We start from the raw sequence: 16,812 nt of genomic DNA on the forward strand, positions 1-16,812 counted from the left end.
GTAAGTTGCAGTTTTTCCTCTTTATCTAGATATTGCCTTACGAATACGAATCAAAAAGCAGTAACTATTGCCCAAAAAGAAACGTCTTAAAGATACAGACTGCCTTGAGGGAAAAGCAGCATATCCCATCTTTTTAGTTATTTTCATGAGTTTTCATGTCATTCACAACAATGTGCTATTTTGTAACACAACTACAGACCATAACAAACTCTTTTGATATCAAGCAATGATATAAGATCCCACAAAGTTCCTTAAGATAGGTGACTAGATGTGAGCTAAAATAGTAGATCAACAATTGTTTTTTCCTTATGAAAGCCATACTAATGATTGGGGAATAGGGCACGAAATTTTAAAAGTCTGAGTACCTACTGATTAAAGAAAAAGAGACATCCACAGATTGTATGTTGGAAAGATTCGTGTGGTTACCACGCTTACAAACAAGCTGCATAGGTGACTGCCTCCAGGATGGAAGGTAGTTAACATTAACTGGGATAAGAAAAAAAGAGGACAAAATACCATGACAAGCTCATTGGTAAACTCCATAGAATTTAGAGTTCTATGGAATTTATGAACACAAATGATAGGCAAAGGTATATTATTGGTAAAAGTTGAATGACTATGTCAGCTGTAGAGCATTTGGCAGAGAGAGAGAAAAATCACATGTGCAGAATTTCCAAGAGGTTGTTTGAGCATAGTTATTACGCTTATTATCAATCAGAATGGACAAACGTTGAGATGAAATAAACCCCAAGCAATTCCCAGATCTACTGGGAAAGAAAATCTTCAGCTCCCCAGGGTAAGGTACATATTGTGCTTATTGTCTGGAAACCATGAAACACCTTCGTACTAACTTTCCTTGGGACTGAATTGATCCTATTCCCACGAAAACCACGACTTTCACTGAGCTCCTTCTTTCTCCATTATTCTTTTGTTTGAGTGTCATGAGCATCTACCAGCTCCCATGGCTGTGATGGCTCAATCTGAAGCTGCAGCCAGACTTTATATGATCTCCCAGTAACAATAATAACAAGCTGCGTCACTTGGCCATCATGCCACCACTGTGGCTACAACCAACAGGTGCCTTCAAACGGACTTTAGCTTGAAGACTCTATATGGAAATACAGAAAATGCAATTTGTAACTTTTAAAAGCTTTTAAGATACAGTCACAATCAGTACACATCACAATATAATTGTTTCATTTAGGCGTAATGTCTCTTAGGAAGAAAGTTTCTAAAGTCAAGCTCCTTGCACGAAATCTCAAGATCAAGTTTTCATTAATCACTGAAAAGAAGTTGATTGGCCTGGATGGAAATGATGTCAACTATGATACTTCTTTACAATGATTTAACTTAATAATAACTCTACAGTTTTGATGACAGCAAAAGTTGAAGGAGAATGATATCTTTATTCATTTTATGTCATGTCTGTAGCGTGAATAACCAGCCAGCAAGTAAGATTAAACCAATGATTGACAAGAGAACGAATTGCCCTAGAAGCAACGTCATTCTACAATCAACAAATCAATGGCATGGGTTGTCATGTCAGTAAGGTTTCACTAACAAAATCAGTAATCTCCAGGGAAAATCAATAGTATGTTTGCCAGTCATCAAGTGGGGCTTTAGAAATAACAGATTTCTCGTATAAAGAGCAGGAGGCGAATTGTGCAAAAATAGAGGCAACTGCAACAAGGATATGATAAGAAGAGATTCAGCGAGATGAAATCCAATATAAGTGTGGCACTTAGAACTATTGTTTCATGTATGAAAATTTGTTCGTTCTATAGAACAAACTTTTTACATGAAACAAGGTACAAGTACCATAATCTAAATGAAAGTTGTGTACAAAATTCTTGCACAAATGACAATGCTGAAAATTCATCCAACAGTGAGAATAATGAAAGCGAAAACAAAAGGCTAACAAGGCAAAGGCAGCAAAGGGAGGTCTATATATGATGCTTGTGAAAGGGTTGCCAGTGATTCCGGGCCAAAGATTTCGCATTTGACAACAGAGGCGGTGACATCACATCGATGAAAGAAAATCTTCAAAAATAGATTAAATTTATCGGTAATTTACTTCATCAAATTATGCCTTTAATCGTGTAAAGAGAGAGAGAGAGAGAGAGAGAGAGAGAGAGAGATTGTTTTCTTCGTATTGTTCTTTACCTTCCTTTGAACACTGGAAGTCATATACAGTAATTCAAGGCAAACAATTTTGGGATTGATAATTCATAATGTTAGAGAATTCTAACAACACTATAACAAGAACAATTAGCATACGGATTAATGAACAAAGACAATATTTTTGTTAACATATGTATATATATGTGTGTGTGTGTGTTTATGTATATAGATTTATAGCGCACGTAGAAACACTATAGACAGTATATATAATATGTGTCATTAGCTACGCTGCCGAAATTCTTCCCGACTTATAATGTCACTACAGTTAATCTGCATCCCTCAATTCGCGGTTCTTTAATCCGGTCATAAAGTCCTAATTATCCCTCCTTTGGGCTGTCCAGAAGAAAGAGGACTTTCGGGGACAAGGCCGACCTAATTTGCAGTTTCTCAGATTCGTTTCTTTACTATTAACTAAACGTATTTAAAAGGAAATAACATTTTACCACAACCATTCTGTTCTAGAGCAACCAGTTTATTAAAACCGTATGAGAATTCATTTGTAAAATATAGGGCCTATGTACCAGTAGGGCTTTTATAACCTGTATTTTACTTCATTCACTATTTTACAAATTCCTTCAGTAGTTTACAAACTTTCATTTCCGCAATAAACAGAAACAATAGCAATTAAAGAGACCCATTAACACAAATACCATTTCATATGATACATCCACATGAAGCATTCCATATCTAATGGGAGTCATGTTAAAATCCCCCAAACGTCTTTGATGACTAAGTTCGATAGCATCCGTAATAGTTACTATCCGAAACAACCAGTCCTGAGAATTATTAGTCTTTAAACTGGTTTCATTGATAGAATAGGATAGCATATAGCATTTAAGCCTAAGACCAAGCCCTGGGACCTATGAGGTCATTCAGCGCTGAAAGGGAAAATTGAGAGCAGAAAAGTTTGAAAGTATAACAGGAGAAAACCTCGCAGTTGCACTATGAAACAATTGATAGGAGAGGGTGGAAAGAAAGATATAAGAGAATATGAGTGTAGGTGCGTAAAAGGAATGAAAGGTGTTGTAGCTAGGAGACGAAGGGACGCTGCAAAGAGCCTAACGTGGCGGCGCTGCCACCCTACGGGGGTTTCATGGATAGTTATGAAAATAAATGGTCATTGCCCTATACTAGTGACGTATTAAACTGAATGGAATAAGAAATTTAGGCAAAAAGTAAAGCGCTGGGACCTATGAGCTATTCATAATCGAAGTGACCTATTAAACGGAAGTCGTTAAAACAAATTATTAAATGTTTTGGGCAAAAGAGACTTTGCATCTCAAAGCTTTATGTGGTCAACAAGATTTTTTTGCCAAACAACCTCCACTCTCCCAACTTCCCGCCCCCGCCCCCTCCCCAATTTAAAACGTCGCGCAATACTTTAACAAGAATTTAACTTCAGAATTTCAGGATTTTTGTAATTATCGAAAACAAAATTCTATTTCACCCGCGATAAATCCTATATTTAGCCACGTAGCTTACGACCTTTGTCCATGGAAGTGTAGCTGACCATCACATTATCAAATTTTCATACCAATGAATGGAAATAATTTCTTTGTACTAGCTCCATGAAACAATTTGATATTTAGTTTCACCTTCTAACTACAAATTAGAGTAGTAAAATTGCGTAATTTACACATTTTTTTGCTCTCAATACATTTAACGGCTCTCTTGGTAGCCTACTGTACATTTATTCATTAGTATCGAGTCAAATTTCAGCTCGTTGTCCCACAAATTAACCAAGGGCATTTGAGTCGTCACAACCAATATCCAAACCACCATTTCCACTGTAAGTGCTGAACAAATGGAATTTTCAACAATTCCATGAGGGTGGCTTACATTAATTTGCTCACGTTTAATTTGATATTGGCCTTTCACATGTGTATTCGCTCGCACGCGAATACTGTTAAACAATCTGGTATATTTCTAAATTAAGTAGTTTTTACCTTCAACATCTGTAATTACATGGATGATAAACCAGATTCCACATACTTTGCTTTTCCCCATGAAAATACCGAGGAAGTGGTCAAGAACTGAAAACTAAAGACCCATTATTTATTAATTAAAAAAAAACAATTATAATACATCGGCAAATGGTAGGTTTACGAATGCAGAATGTCCGAGGAACCTAGCTTACAAACCTATCAGGATTTTAATGAAAAGCGCAGCATGGAAAATTTAGAAATTAAATGAATAGAAGACTACGTCTATCTTGTCGACATCTTAGATCACTAGAAATATCAGCCTAACACTGAAAGGTTCGCAAATCCGGCCGTGTCTGCACATTTTCTTGAATTCTGGTTCCTCCAGCAAGTTGTGACCTGTAACAGACAAACAACGGCAACAGAAAATGTTCGTACGGCAATTACTCGGCAACTCCGTCAAGAGAACGTTAACTCGAATATTTCTTGAAATAGGTACGATATCTTTTGCTTTAAGGATAATCAGCTTATAAAAACCATGAGTTACGTTTCTCCAGTCAATGCCCAAAAAAGGTTATTACCCACTGAAAACTTGTAATCATCTGGAGTAAGATTTTCTTGTACATTTTTTTATATCATAATTATGCATTAATACTGTATAACAAGCATTTATACATTATAATGCTACTCTGGTTCTAACGCCATTTAAAGCTAAAAATTTTCACCATACGTAGAAACCACTCGAACAAAATTTGCATATTAATATTTAGAAGTTGTGCTATATCAAAATTGAGATAACCCATGTATTATGATCAAAGTCATATTCTTCAAAAGATACCTTTGACCTTTCAAGAATTCAGGTAAAAGTTAAAGAACCCGCTGAACTTTAAAATAAAGCAACGAAGTTGTGTAATGTGAGCTCTTGTTAGGGAGGAAATTAGTTTGCCACTAATAATTATCAAAAAGACTCAATATCTCCTACCATACTGTATTTAAAAACGTATATTGGTACAAGCATTGACTGGTTGATGACCTTTTAAACATTTCAGTGCTATATAGCAAATACAATCCAAACACCTAATTGCCATGGATAGCTTGGTGAACACAATTTCATTACACCATCGCATTCAGCAAATTAATGGGTACCAACCATTGCATCCAACTCATATGACAATAACTTTATCTATGTTAATGCTTATTTCACATACCCAAAGCCTTGTTGATGGATACCATTGGAAACTTGCCTTGATTATGGACAGCATCCCAAACTCACTGCCTGTGTTCATGAACTGTTCAAGGAAGCATCACAGTTTCTGCTTTTGTTATAACCAGCCCCACAAAGCACTGCCCTTTTTCAAGGATAGTATGAATGTCTCAGTGTCTTGTGATCATGGACGGCATTATTGTGAAAGTGAGGTGTAAGCAAAAGCGTAGGTCAGGTTACAATTGATTTATTCATCTAAAATTCACACAAGTCAAACACCCTTGCGGGCAGTAATGTAGTTCCGACCCTCGACATGTAAGGAAAAAGGGAATAAGCATAGACCTCTGTTTCTTCACAGGGGCAATCATGCAATTATATTAGTATAAAACGTAAGGTTGTGAAATCTATATACATTGCTAAATGAACGGTGTTTTGTTGCACAAACTGGTACAATATCAAAGAGGTGACTAACAGCATTGGAAATATTTGCCAACATCATCGTCTCAGGATTTTGTGCTTTCTTCTGACCTCATGTCAACCATATGGCAATTTTTCCGAGGTGCAGTGTGATTCATCGTCAGTTAGGCCACATAGTTGAACACGCATGCCTGCAGTACTCTCCCCCCGCCCCCCGAGAGAAAGCCTACTTCTTCCGTTAACCAACATCTGGAACGTTTTCGGGCACCGTTGGAGGATTCTGTGTGGGCCAGAGCGCACCAGGGAGGGGGGGCGTTTGTCTATGTTGACTCTGATGAATGCATACTTTACGTTCATTATGTCTGTGGGGACGAACACTTTTCTGTCTGCTTGGTACGTCGTTTTTGCTGGTAACAATTTCTCTATTGCTTTTCTTGTTTCAGATGTCGTCGATGGGCTTTTGTTGTACGGGAAGGCATCTGCTGGTAACGCCAATGCTTGGCCGTAGAGGATTTCAGCCGGGGATGCATTGAACACTTCGTGAGGCGCTGTTCTTAATCCCAGCAGGACCCACAGCAGTTCTTTCCTCCAACTGCCTCCCTGGCATCTGGCAGTTAGAGGGGTTTTTAATGATCTATGTAGCCTCTCAATTATTCCTTTTGCATCGGGGTTTTTTGGTTTCCAAACTATCAGCGAAGGCATTCTACAGGATGGAGGTGAAGTTCACACCCCTGTCGCTGGTGATGATCTGGGGAATGCCGTGCCTACTGACCCAGTCAGTGAGGGCTTTAACGCAGCTTTCCGCCGTCTGCTTCTGGATGGGGATTGCTTCCTGCCACCTTGTATTCCTATTTGTTATAGTGAACTTGTACCCCTCTGATGTGGGTAGGGGGTCCGCTATGTCGACGTGAACGTGGGCAAGGCGGCGGGATGTCATCTCATATTCTTCTATCCTGCTCTCCATGTGCCTGGTGATTTTTGAAATTTGGAACAGGATACATTGTCTTGCCCCACGTCTTGACGTCCTTTCTCATACCCCATCAGATATAACGCTCTGCTGTCATTCTGGTGGTGGATCGGCCTGATGGGTGGGGTAGATTGTGGGTGAGGCCAAAAGCTTTCTTCCTTAAACCCTCTGGCAAGTAAGGGTCCAGACATCCCATACTCGTCTCGCAGGTGATGGTTGCCATTCCTTTGTTGATCAACAGGTCACTCCATTTGAGGGCGGGATTTATCCACCACAGTCGCTGCAGTCCCTTGTCTTCCTTCTGCACTTCTGCTATCTTGGGATATGGGATCCCAAACTGGATTGTGTTGGCGCAGTTTCTGGAGAGGGACATCCGCCATGGTGTTTGACGAGCCCTTCGGGTACTCGATCGTGCAGGAGTACTCTGCTATCATTGACAGGTGCCTTTGTTGACACACTGACCGCATGTCTGCCGCTTTCATGAAGGCGTGGACGAGGGGTTGGTTGTCTGTCTGTATCATGAATTCTTGTCCCTCGGGCATGTGGCAGATGTGTCAGACTGCTTTGTAGACTACCATGAGTTCTCTGTCGAATGTCGAGTATTTCTGCTCTGTCGTTGTTAGCTTTTTGCTGTAGAAAGCTAAAGTGCGGCGACCATCCTCAGTATCCTGCTTGAGCATGGCACCCATCTCCGTGTTGTTTGCATCGGTTGTCAACGTGAGGAATCTGTTGAGTAAAGGAAAAATTAGTGTTGTTGCATTTGTTATTGCTTCTTTTGCTAACCAAAATCCATTGTCTTGTTCACTTGTCCAAATTAACTTTTTTTTTTCCTTTCAAACACTGATATATGGGGCTCATGATCTTGGCTAAATTAGGAATGAATCGGTGGTAGTAGTTTATGAGTCCCGAGAACTCTTGTACCGCTTTTACTGTTGTAGGTTTGGGGAACTCTGTTATTGCTTTTATTTTTTGCAGGCAGAGGTTTTATGCAATCTCAGCTCACTTTGTGTCCTAAAAATCAAACTCTTCTCTTTCCCCATTCGCACTTTTCTCTTATTATTAACCTGTTTTCTTTTAGTATTTTTAACACTTCTCTCACATATTTGATATGCTGCTTTAGGTTCATCAGAATATCAGTATATCATCCATGTATACTACACAGAACGGAAGGTCCCCAAATATCTCTTCCATCAATCTTTTAAATGTTGTCCATAGTTGTGGAGGCTGGAACAGCTGTAATTGAATGTGCAGGTGCTGAAGGGGGTGAAGATTGCTGTCTTTTCGACATTCTCTTTCACTACCAGTACTTGAAAACCTTTCAGTAGGTTGATCTTGGTGAATATTCTTGCTTCACTCATTTTGTTCATTATGTCCACTAAATTGGGTAGTGGGTATCTGTCTGGCTTCATCTTGACATTCAACTATCGGTAATCTCCACAAGGGAGCTATGTTCCATCTGTTTTTGGCACCATATGCAGCGGTGATGCCTGCAGAATAGATCCCTTCTGGTATAATCAGGCTTCTTCCATCTCCTTGAAAACTTTCTTTGCATAGGAAAGTTTTTCCAGTGCCAGTTGTCTGAATTTTGAGTCTATCGGGGACCTTCTGTCTGGATGTGATGCTTTATTCTGCGCTTTGCTGGTTTGCTGAAGTCATGTTAGAGGTCGTCCTGAGTACAACAGATTTCTCGTTTATGCTGGTGGGGCCTCTAGTGCGACGGGGCAAACTTTCTGCTTCTTTTTGTTTGAAGTCTTTGTAAGTTTGCTTTGCTGTTGAGGAGATGAATTCTTTGCGAATCTTGTGACTAGTTCCTTTCTCAATATGTCGACCAGGAGGTTATGCGACGTCAGGAAGTCTGCTTCCAACAACGCCGTCATTACATCTGCTGTTATGAAGGACCAGTCGAAGTTTTTTCTGTTGAATTTGACTTTTATCTCCTGCCTTCTGTACGTGGTTAATAGGGCTCTGCTGGCGGTAGGGACCCGCAGGTTGTGGGGTGGGGCAGGGTTCAGTCGATCTGGTGGTCTTGCTGGGATAAAAGATCTGCAGGTTCCGGTATCCACCAAGAATTCCATGTTGGTCCTTTCAACTCTAATGAAGAGGCATGTCTCTGTCCATCTCCCGTACCTGGAAGAAAGACAGCTGTGGGTAGGTGAGATTTCTCTTACAAGGCAACCTGTCTGCCCTCACTGGCAGTATGGTTGGTCACTTCTGAAACCCTACCGGGTGTTTTTTGAGGATATGCAGCCTTTGTCGCACTTTCTTGCTTTCACCCCAAATCTCCAAGGGAAGAAAAAGACTCCTTTCTGGGACCCCTATCTTCTTTGTGGTTTCTTTCCTTTGGGGAAATGCTTCTTGGGGGCAGCTGGCTCATCATCACTGCTGCTTCCTTCACTGTCGGATATATGTTTAACACAAATTGCTGCTGATGCTGGCTGTGCAGTGTCTGCTGAATGTGTTGTATGGACCTCGTCGACCATGACCATAAATTCTTCTATGGACATGGTGGAGGCTTTCGGCATTGCGGCTACTGTCTGGTGGGGTAATCTGGTGAGGAGTACTTCCCTCGCCAGATCCACGGATGACTCGGCTTTCCCGCCTCTGGATGGTAGGGTGATGAACTTCTTATACACGTGCAACGGTCTCTCGCCACCTATTGGTGTCCCTACATGGTTCAGGAACTTCTTCATTCTCTGGGCTGGCAGCATGCTGAAGGATGACTTCAGCTGGTACTTCAGGATGTCATCTCTACGTTGGCCTCCTTAGGTTGCTCCGGGGTCACCAGTGTGAGAGTCAGGTGTAAACGAAAGCACAGGTCAGAATATAACTGATTCATTCATCTAAAATTCACATAAGTCAAACACCCTTGTGGGCCATAATGTATTCCCAACCTTTGACAGGTAAGGAAAAATGGATTAAGCATAGGCCTCTGTGTTTCTTCACAGAGGCAAACATACAATTATATTAGTATAAAACATAAGGTTGTGAATGGTGTTTTGCTGAATAAACTGGTACAATATCAAAGAAGTGACTAACAACGTTGGAAATATTTGCTGACAACATCATCTCAGGATTTTGTACTTTCTTCTGACCTCATGTCAACCGCATGGCGCTTTCTCCAAGGTGCACTGTGATTCATTGGCAGGTAGGCCGCGTGGTTGAACACACGCACCTACATTATAATCATTGTGAAAATAGTACCATTTACTCACTGTCTCTGTTCATGGATAGCCCAACATGCGTCTCACAGGGTTCATGGAAAATAAATTCGTCACCCACATTCGTGGATGGCATCACAAAATTATTGCCAGTATTCCTGGGTAACATCACAATAATTTGCCATTATTCATGAGCAACACTAAAAACTCATTGGCGGTATTCAAGGGTAAATTCCAAACTCATTGCTTGTGCATGAGTATCAAACTTATTGCCTGTGTTTATTAGTAACAAACTCATTACTTGTGTGCATATAGTAACACTGTGGTCATAGAGTAAAACTAATTACTTGTGATCATAGAGTAAGACTCATTGCTTGTGATCATAGAGTAAAACTCATTGCCTGTGATCATAGAGTAAAACTCATTGCCTGCGATCATAGAGTAAAACTCATTGCCTGTGATCATAGAGTAACACTCATTGCCTGTGATCATAGGGTAAAACTCATTGCCTGTGATCATAGAGTAAAACTCATTGCCTGTGATCACAGTAAAACTCATTGTCTGTGATCACAGTAAAACTCATTGTTTGTGTTCATAGAGTAAAACTCATTGCTTGTGCTCATAGAGCAAAACTCATTGCCCGTGATCACAGAGTAAAACTCATTGCCTGTGATCATAGTAAAACTCCTTGTTTGTGTTCATAGAGTAAAACTCATTGCTTGTGTTCATAGAGTGAAACTCATCGCTTGTGTTCATAGAGTAAAAGTCATTCCTTGTGTTAATAGAGTAAAACTCATTGCTTGTGTTTAGAGAGAAAAACTCACTGCTTGTGTTCAGAGAGAAAAACTCACTGCTTGTGTTTAGAGAGAAAAACTCATTGCCTATGTTCATAGAGCAACAAATGAAAATAAGTATACCTTAGTTTACCAGACCACTGAGCTGATTAACAGCTCTCCTAGGGCTGGCCCGAAGGATTAGACTTATTTTACATGGCTAAAAATCAATTGGTTACCTAGCAACGAGACCTACAGTTTATTGTGGAATCCGAACCACATTATACCGAGAAATGAATTTCTATCACCAGAAATAAATTCCTCTAATTCTTTATTGGCCGGCCAGAGATTCGAACTCAGGCCTAGCAGAGTGCTAGTCGAGAACTCTACCGACTCGTCCAACGAGGAACTCATAAAGTAACAAACTCATTGCCTGTGTTCATAGAGTAACAAATACATTGCCTGTGTTCATAGAGTAACAAACTCATTGCTTATGTTCATAGAGTAGCAAACTCATTTCTTATCTTCATAGAGTAGCAAATTCATTGCTTATGTTCATAGAGTAACAAACTCATTGCTTGTGTTCATAGGGTAACAAATTCATTGCCTGTGTTCATAGGGTAACAAACTCATTGCCTGTGTTCATAGGGTAACAAACTCATTGCCTATGTTCAGAGTAACAAACTCATTTTCTCTATTCATAGAGTAACAAACTCATTTTCTCTATTCATAGAGTAACAAACTCATTTTATCTATTCATAGAGTAACAAACTCATTGCCCGTATTCATAGAGTAACAAACTCATTGCCCGTATTCATAGAGTAACAAACTCATTGCCTGTATTCATAGAGTAACAAACTCATTACCTGTATTCATAGAGTAACAAACTCAATGCCTGTATTCATAGAGTAACAAACTCATTGCCTGTATTCATAGAGTAACAAACTCAATGCCTGTATTCATTGAGTAACAAACTCACTGCCTGTATTCATAGAGTTGCAAACTCACTGCCTGTATTCATAGAGTAACAAACACACTGCCTGTATTCATAGAGTAACAAACTCATTGCCTGTATTCATAGAGTAACAAACTCATTGCCTGTATTCATAGAGTAACAAACTCATTGCCTGTATTCATAGAGTAACAAACTCATTGCCTGTATTCATAGAGTAACAAACTCATTGCCTGTATTCATAGAGTAACAAACTCATTGCCTGTATTCACAGAGTAACAAACTCATTGCCTGTAGAGTAATAAACTCATTGAGTAAGTTGCAAACTCATTGCCTGTATTCATAGAGTAACAAACTCATTGCCTGTATTCACAGAGTAACAAAATCATTGCCTGTATTCATAGAGTAACAAACTCAATGCTTGTATTCACTGAGTAACAAACTCAATGCCTGTATTCATTGAGTAACAAACTCACTGCCTGTATTCATAGAGTTGCAAACTCATTGCCTGTATTCATAGAGTAACAAACTCATTGCCTGTATTCACAGAGTAACAAAATCATTGCCTGAGTAACAAACTCAATGCCTGTATTCATAGAGTAACAAACTCATTGCCTGTATTCACAGAGTAACAAAATCATTGCCTGTATTCACAGAGTAACAAACTCATTGCCTGTATTCACAGAGTAACAAACTCATTGCCTGTATTCATAGAGTAACAAACTCAATGCCTGTATTCATTGAGTAACAAACTCACTGCCTGTATTCATAGAGTAACAAACTCACTGCCTGTATTCAGAGTAACAAACTCATTGCCTGTATTCACAGAGTAACAAACTCAATGCCTGTATTCACAGAGTAACAAACTCACTGCCTGTATTCACAGAGTAACAAACTCATTGCCTGTATTCACAGAGTAACAAACTCAATGCCTGTATTCATTGAGTAACAAACTCACTGCCTGTATTCATAGAATAACAAACTCACTGCCTGTATTCACAGAGTAACAAACTCATTGCCTGTATTCATAGAGTAACAAACTCATTGCCTGTATTCATAGAGTAACAAACTCATTGCCTGTATTCATAGAGTAACAAACTCATTGCCTGTATTCATAGAGTAACAAACTCATTGCCTGTATTCATAGAGTAACAAACTCAATGCCTGTATTCATTGAGTAACAAACTCACTGCCTGTATTCACAGAGTAACAAACTCATTGCCTGTATTCACAGAGTAACAAACTCATTGCCTGTATTCACAGAGTAACAAACTCATTGCCTGTATTCACAGAGTAACAAACTCACTGCCTGTATTCATTGAGTAACAAACTCACTGCCTGTATTCATAGAGTTGCAAACTCACTGCCTGTATTCACAGAGTAACAAACTCATTGCCTGTATTCATAGAGTAACAAACTCATTGCCTGTATTTGTAACAAACTCACTGCCTGTATTCACAGAGTAACAAACTCATTGCCTGTATTCATAGAGTAACAAACTCATTGCCTGTATTCATAGAGTTGCAAACTCACTGCCTGTATTCACAGAGTAACAAACTCATTGCCTGTATTCATAGAGTAACAAACTCATTGCCTGTATTCATAGAGTAACAAACTCACTGCCTGTATTCACAGAGTAACAAACTCATTGCCTGTATTCATAGAGTAACAAACTCATTGCCTGTATTCATAGAGTAACAAACTCATTGCCTGTATTCACAGAGTAACAAACTCATTGCCTGTATTCATAGAGTAATAAACTCATTGCCTGTATTCATAGAGTAATAAACTCATTGCCTGTATTCATAGAGTAACAAACTCATTGCCTGTATTCATAGAGTAACAAACTCATTGCCTGTATTCATAGAGTAACAAACTCATTGCCTGTATTCATAGAGTAACAAACTCACAGAGTAACAAACTCAATTTCACTGAGTAACAAACTCAATGCCTGTATTCACAGAGTTGCAAACTCACTGCCTGTATTCACAGAGTAACAAACTCACTGCCTGTATTCACAGAGTAACAAACTCATTGCCTGTATTCACAGAGTAACAAACTCATTGCCTGTATTCACAGAGTAACAAACTCATTGCCTGTATTCACAGAGTAACAAACTCATTGCCTGTATTCACAGAGTAACAAACTCATTGCCTGTATTCATAGAGTAACAAACTCATTGCCTGTATTCACAGAGTAACAAACTCATTGCCTGTATTCACAGAGTAACAAACTCATTGCCTGTATTCATAGAGTAACAAACTCATTGCCTGTATTCATAGAGTAACAAACTCATTGCCTGTATTCATAGAGTAACAAACTCATTGCCTGTATTCATAGAGTAACAAACTCAATGCTTGTATTCACTGAGTAACAAACTCAATGCCTGTATTCATAGAGTTGCAAACTCACTGCCTGTATTCACAGAGTAACAAACTCATTGCCTGTATTCACAGAGTAACAAACTCATTGCCTGTATTCACAGAGTAACAAACTCATTGCCTGTATTCACAGAGTAACAAACTCATTGCCTGTATTCACAGAGTAACAAACTCATTGCCTGTATTCATAGAGTAACAAACTCATTGCCTGTGTTTATAGAGTAACGTACAATTTTAGCAGATAGCATCGTAAATACACTGTTTATGCTATGAGTAACCTAATAGTATCAAAACTAACCAACATACCTGACAAACTTAACTAGACTACACACCACTCAAAGTAAACAGATATGCCAATTATTCTATGCAAAAAGCATCCATGAATTAAAATTTCCATACTTTAGCTAAACAAAAAATTGCTTTCGTGTTATCTGTTAAGTGGAGCTGAAAGTTCCTAGCTATGAGTTACTAAGAAATTTCATCAAACAATTCCATCTGCTAACAGCAGAAATCCAAACATTACTCTGGACATAATCTGTCTGGGAAAATTTTGCATGGTTTTGATGATTTTCAAGAGATTAGCTATTGGGTAAGCAAGCCCTATTATCGTAAGAGACCCGTACATTTAGGGAGCTTCCTATAGCCCCTATAACCAGAAATTTTCGGTTGCAAGAAAGGAAATGCCAAGATCGAATCCTCTGAAAATTCTATTAAGTCTAACGACAACTTTAAGCTTAAAAATTTAAATTCGGGCGAAACCTTTATGAGTATTGGCCAAACCTTATCTGACTTAACCAAACCACAAACTTAATCCATTTTCCGGAAGCTAAAATTCTAAAGCTAAACATACCAAGACGCCAGACCTGTACATAAATTTAATTTGTTTTAATGCTGAATATTGCCGTTTGATGTCATAAACAATTTCCTCAAACCTTAGGGAGCATCTAGAAGCTTAACTGAGTGGGAGGTAGGCAAGCACATTTAGACACCTAATACCGATCTGAACTTAAAGAAAACTAAGCAATTGATTAAGGCTATACGTACCACCAGAAAGAGAGAGTTTAATTAGTTGGCTTGTTGTTCAAAAACACCCAAAAAACCTGCATAGTAAGTCATACGACCTACTAGGCAGAACATGGGGGCTCCCCACCCCTCCAGGAGCGCCGCCCCTAAAAGGGTGGAGGATACGGTGAAGTTGTTCAAGAACGGTATGCAAATTAAAAAAGCAAATTACAGAAATTAACAAAGTAAATTTATGACAAATTAAAATCACAAAAATTAAAAAGTAAATTTATGACAAAGAATAGTAAATTTATGACATTAAAAAAGTAAATTTATTACAAAAATTGAAAAAGTAAATTTGAGACAAATTAACAAATTAAATATTACAAAAATTTTAAAAGTAAATTTATGACAAATTAAGAAATTAAATATTTCAAACATTTAAAAAGTAAATTTATGACAAATTAAAAAATTAGATTTATTACAAAACTTTAAAAACTAAATTTATGACAAATTAAAAAAGAAAATCTATAGCAAAAAAACTTAAAACTAAACTTGGCGGAAAAAAATACCACCTACATGCCTGTTGCTAAAGGAAGCAGCTTTATCATGCGTGAAGTTTTACCGTTAGAACGGGAACTCAAAGTCAAACCCGTACCAAAAACATCCTGGAAAAGACAAAGTTTTAGAGCTGTGCGTAACTTACTCTGAATCTTGTGAATTTTGGGCGTTGACTCACGTCAGATTATGGGTAAACGCCCATAGAAATCGTTATAATGACTGCCAAAGATTTGTACGAGACTAAACACGCAGCAAGATTCGAAAATTTCCCACAATAATTACTATACAATATGAGCAATAATATAATCAAGTTCCAGTGTTACTTTACAGAAGCCCGGGGCTTATTATAACTTGATCAACGAAGTGACAACAATCGACGGAAATCTCAAGCGCCAACTGTAGTCTAGTCGCGTGAAAAACGGTTTTTTCATAAGCTACGATAACTTAAGGAGAAAACGAATACGCTACTCCTGGGGGAAAAGGGATTACTTAGCAAACTCCCGTTAAACATCTACCGCCCAGAACGATGTTGCAGTCGAATGTCCGGACTCGAAGGTTCAAATGTCCGAAATGGACGCTGTCGTTTGCCAAGGACTCTAAAGTCTTAGAAGTGTCTTGCTTCTTGGAACATAACCGAATGCGATCAATGGATAGCCGTGAAATCGCTAGTTTTGCAAGTATTATTTTGATTTCATACTCCCTTCTTTTACTTGTCTTTCATGGAAGTTTAAAATACAGCACATGGATAGATTTTCCTGAACGTAACTCAATTTCTTTTAGGGCTCAAGATATAGTTTGTAGCATAAGAGTGTCGCACATTATTTTCTTTTCATTACTTTGATGAAATAACCGTTAATTCGTGTGGATATTTTGTCATAACGATGTATAATGAAATATTCTATATATACGTATACACACATTCATACATATATATATATATATATATATATATATATATATATATATATATATATAGGTTTGCTTAAAAAGCAAATGGATGTTAAAGACTAAATACACACACAAAACAAAGCCACTACAACACCTTCTAAAAACATAACAAACATCTCACACGTCTCGAACTCTCGCCATACCCGCGCAATAACTTCTCGCTGCTGGGAAGAAAGGGCGTTGGGTCGGGTATGATACATGAAACATAACCGGGGTTAAGCGATGTCAGGCAGGGCAGCCGATCGAGACCACAGGTCTACCCAAAGCCAAATCAAAAGTCCTTCAAAGAAGGCATCGTGCTTACCCCATACAAAAATGGGAAAAAGCACGTTAAAAGAAGAAGAAG

At 38.6% G+C, this 16,812-nt stretch overlaps 1 protein-coding gene across 1 annotated transcript in view; it reads left to right on the forward strand.

Moving 5' to 3' along the window:
• Positions 1-16,812, forward strand: part of LOC136835115 (uncharacterized) — a 183,532-nt gene that overhangs the window by 127,239 nt on the left and 39,481 nt on the right.

This window comes from Macrobrachium rosenbergii, chromosome 55, assembly GCF_040412425.1.
Source record: "Macrobrachium rosenbergii isolate ZJJX-2024 chromosome 55, ASM4041242v1, whole genome shotgun sequence".
Taxonomy (NCBI): Eukaryota; Metazoa; Arthropoda; class Malacostraca; order Decapoda; family Palaemonidae; genus Macrobrachium; species Macrobrachium rosenbergii.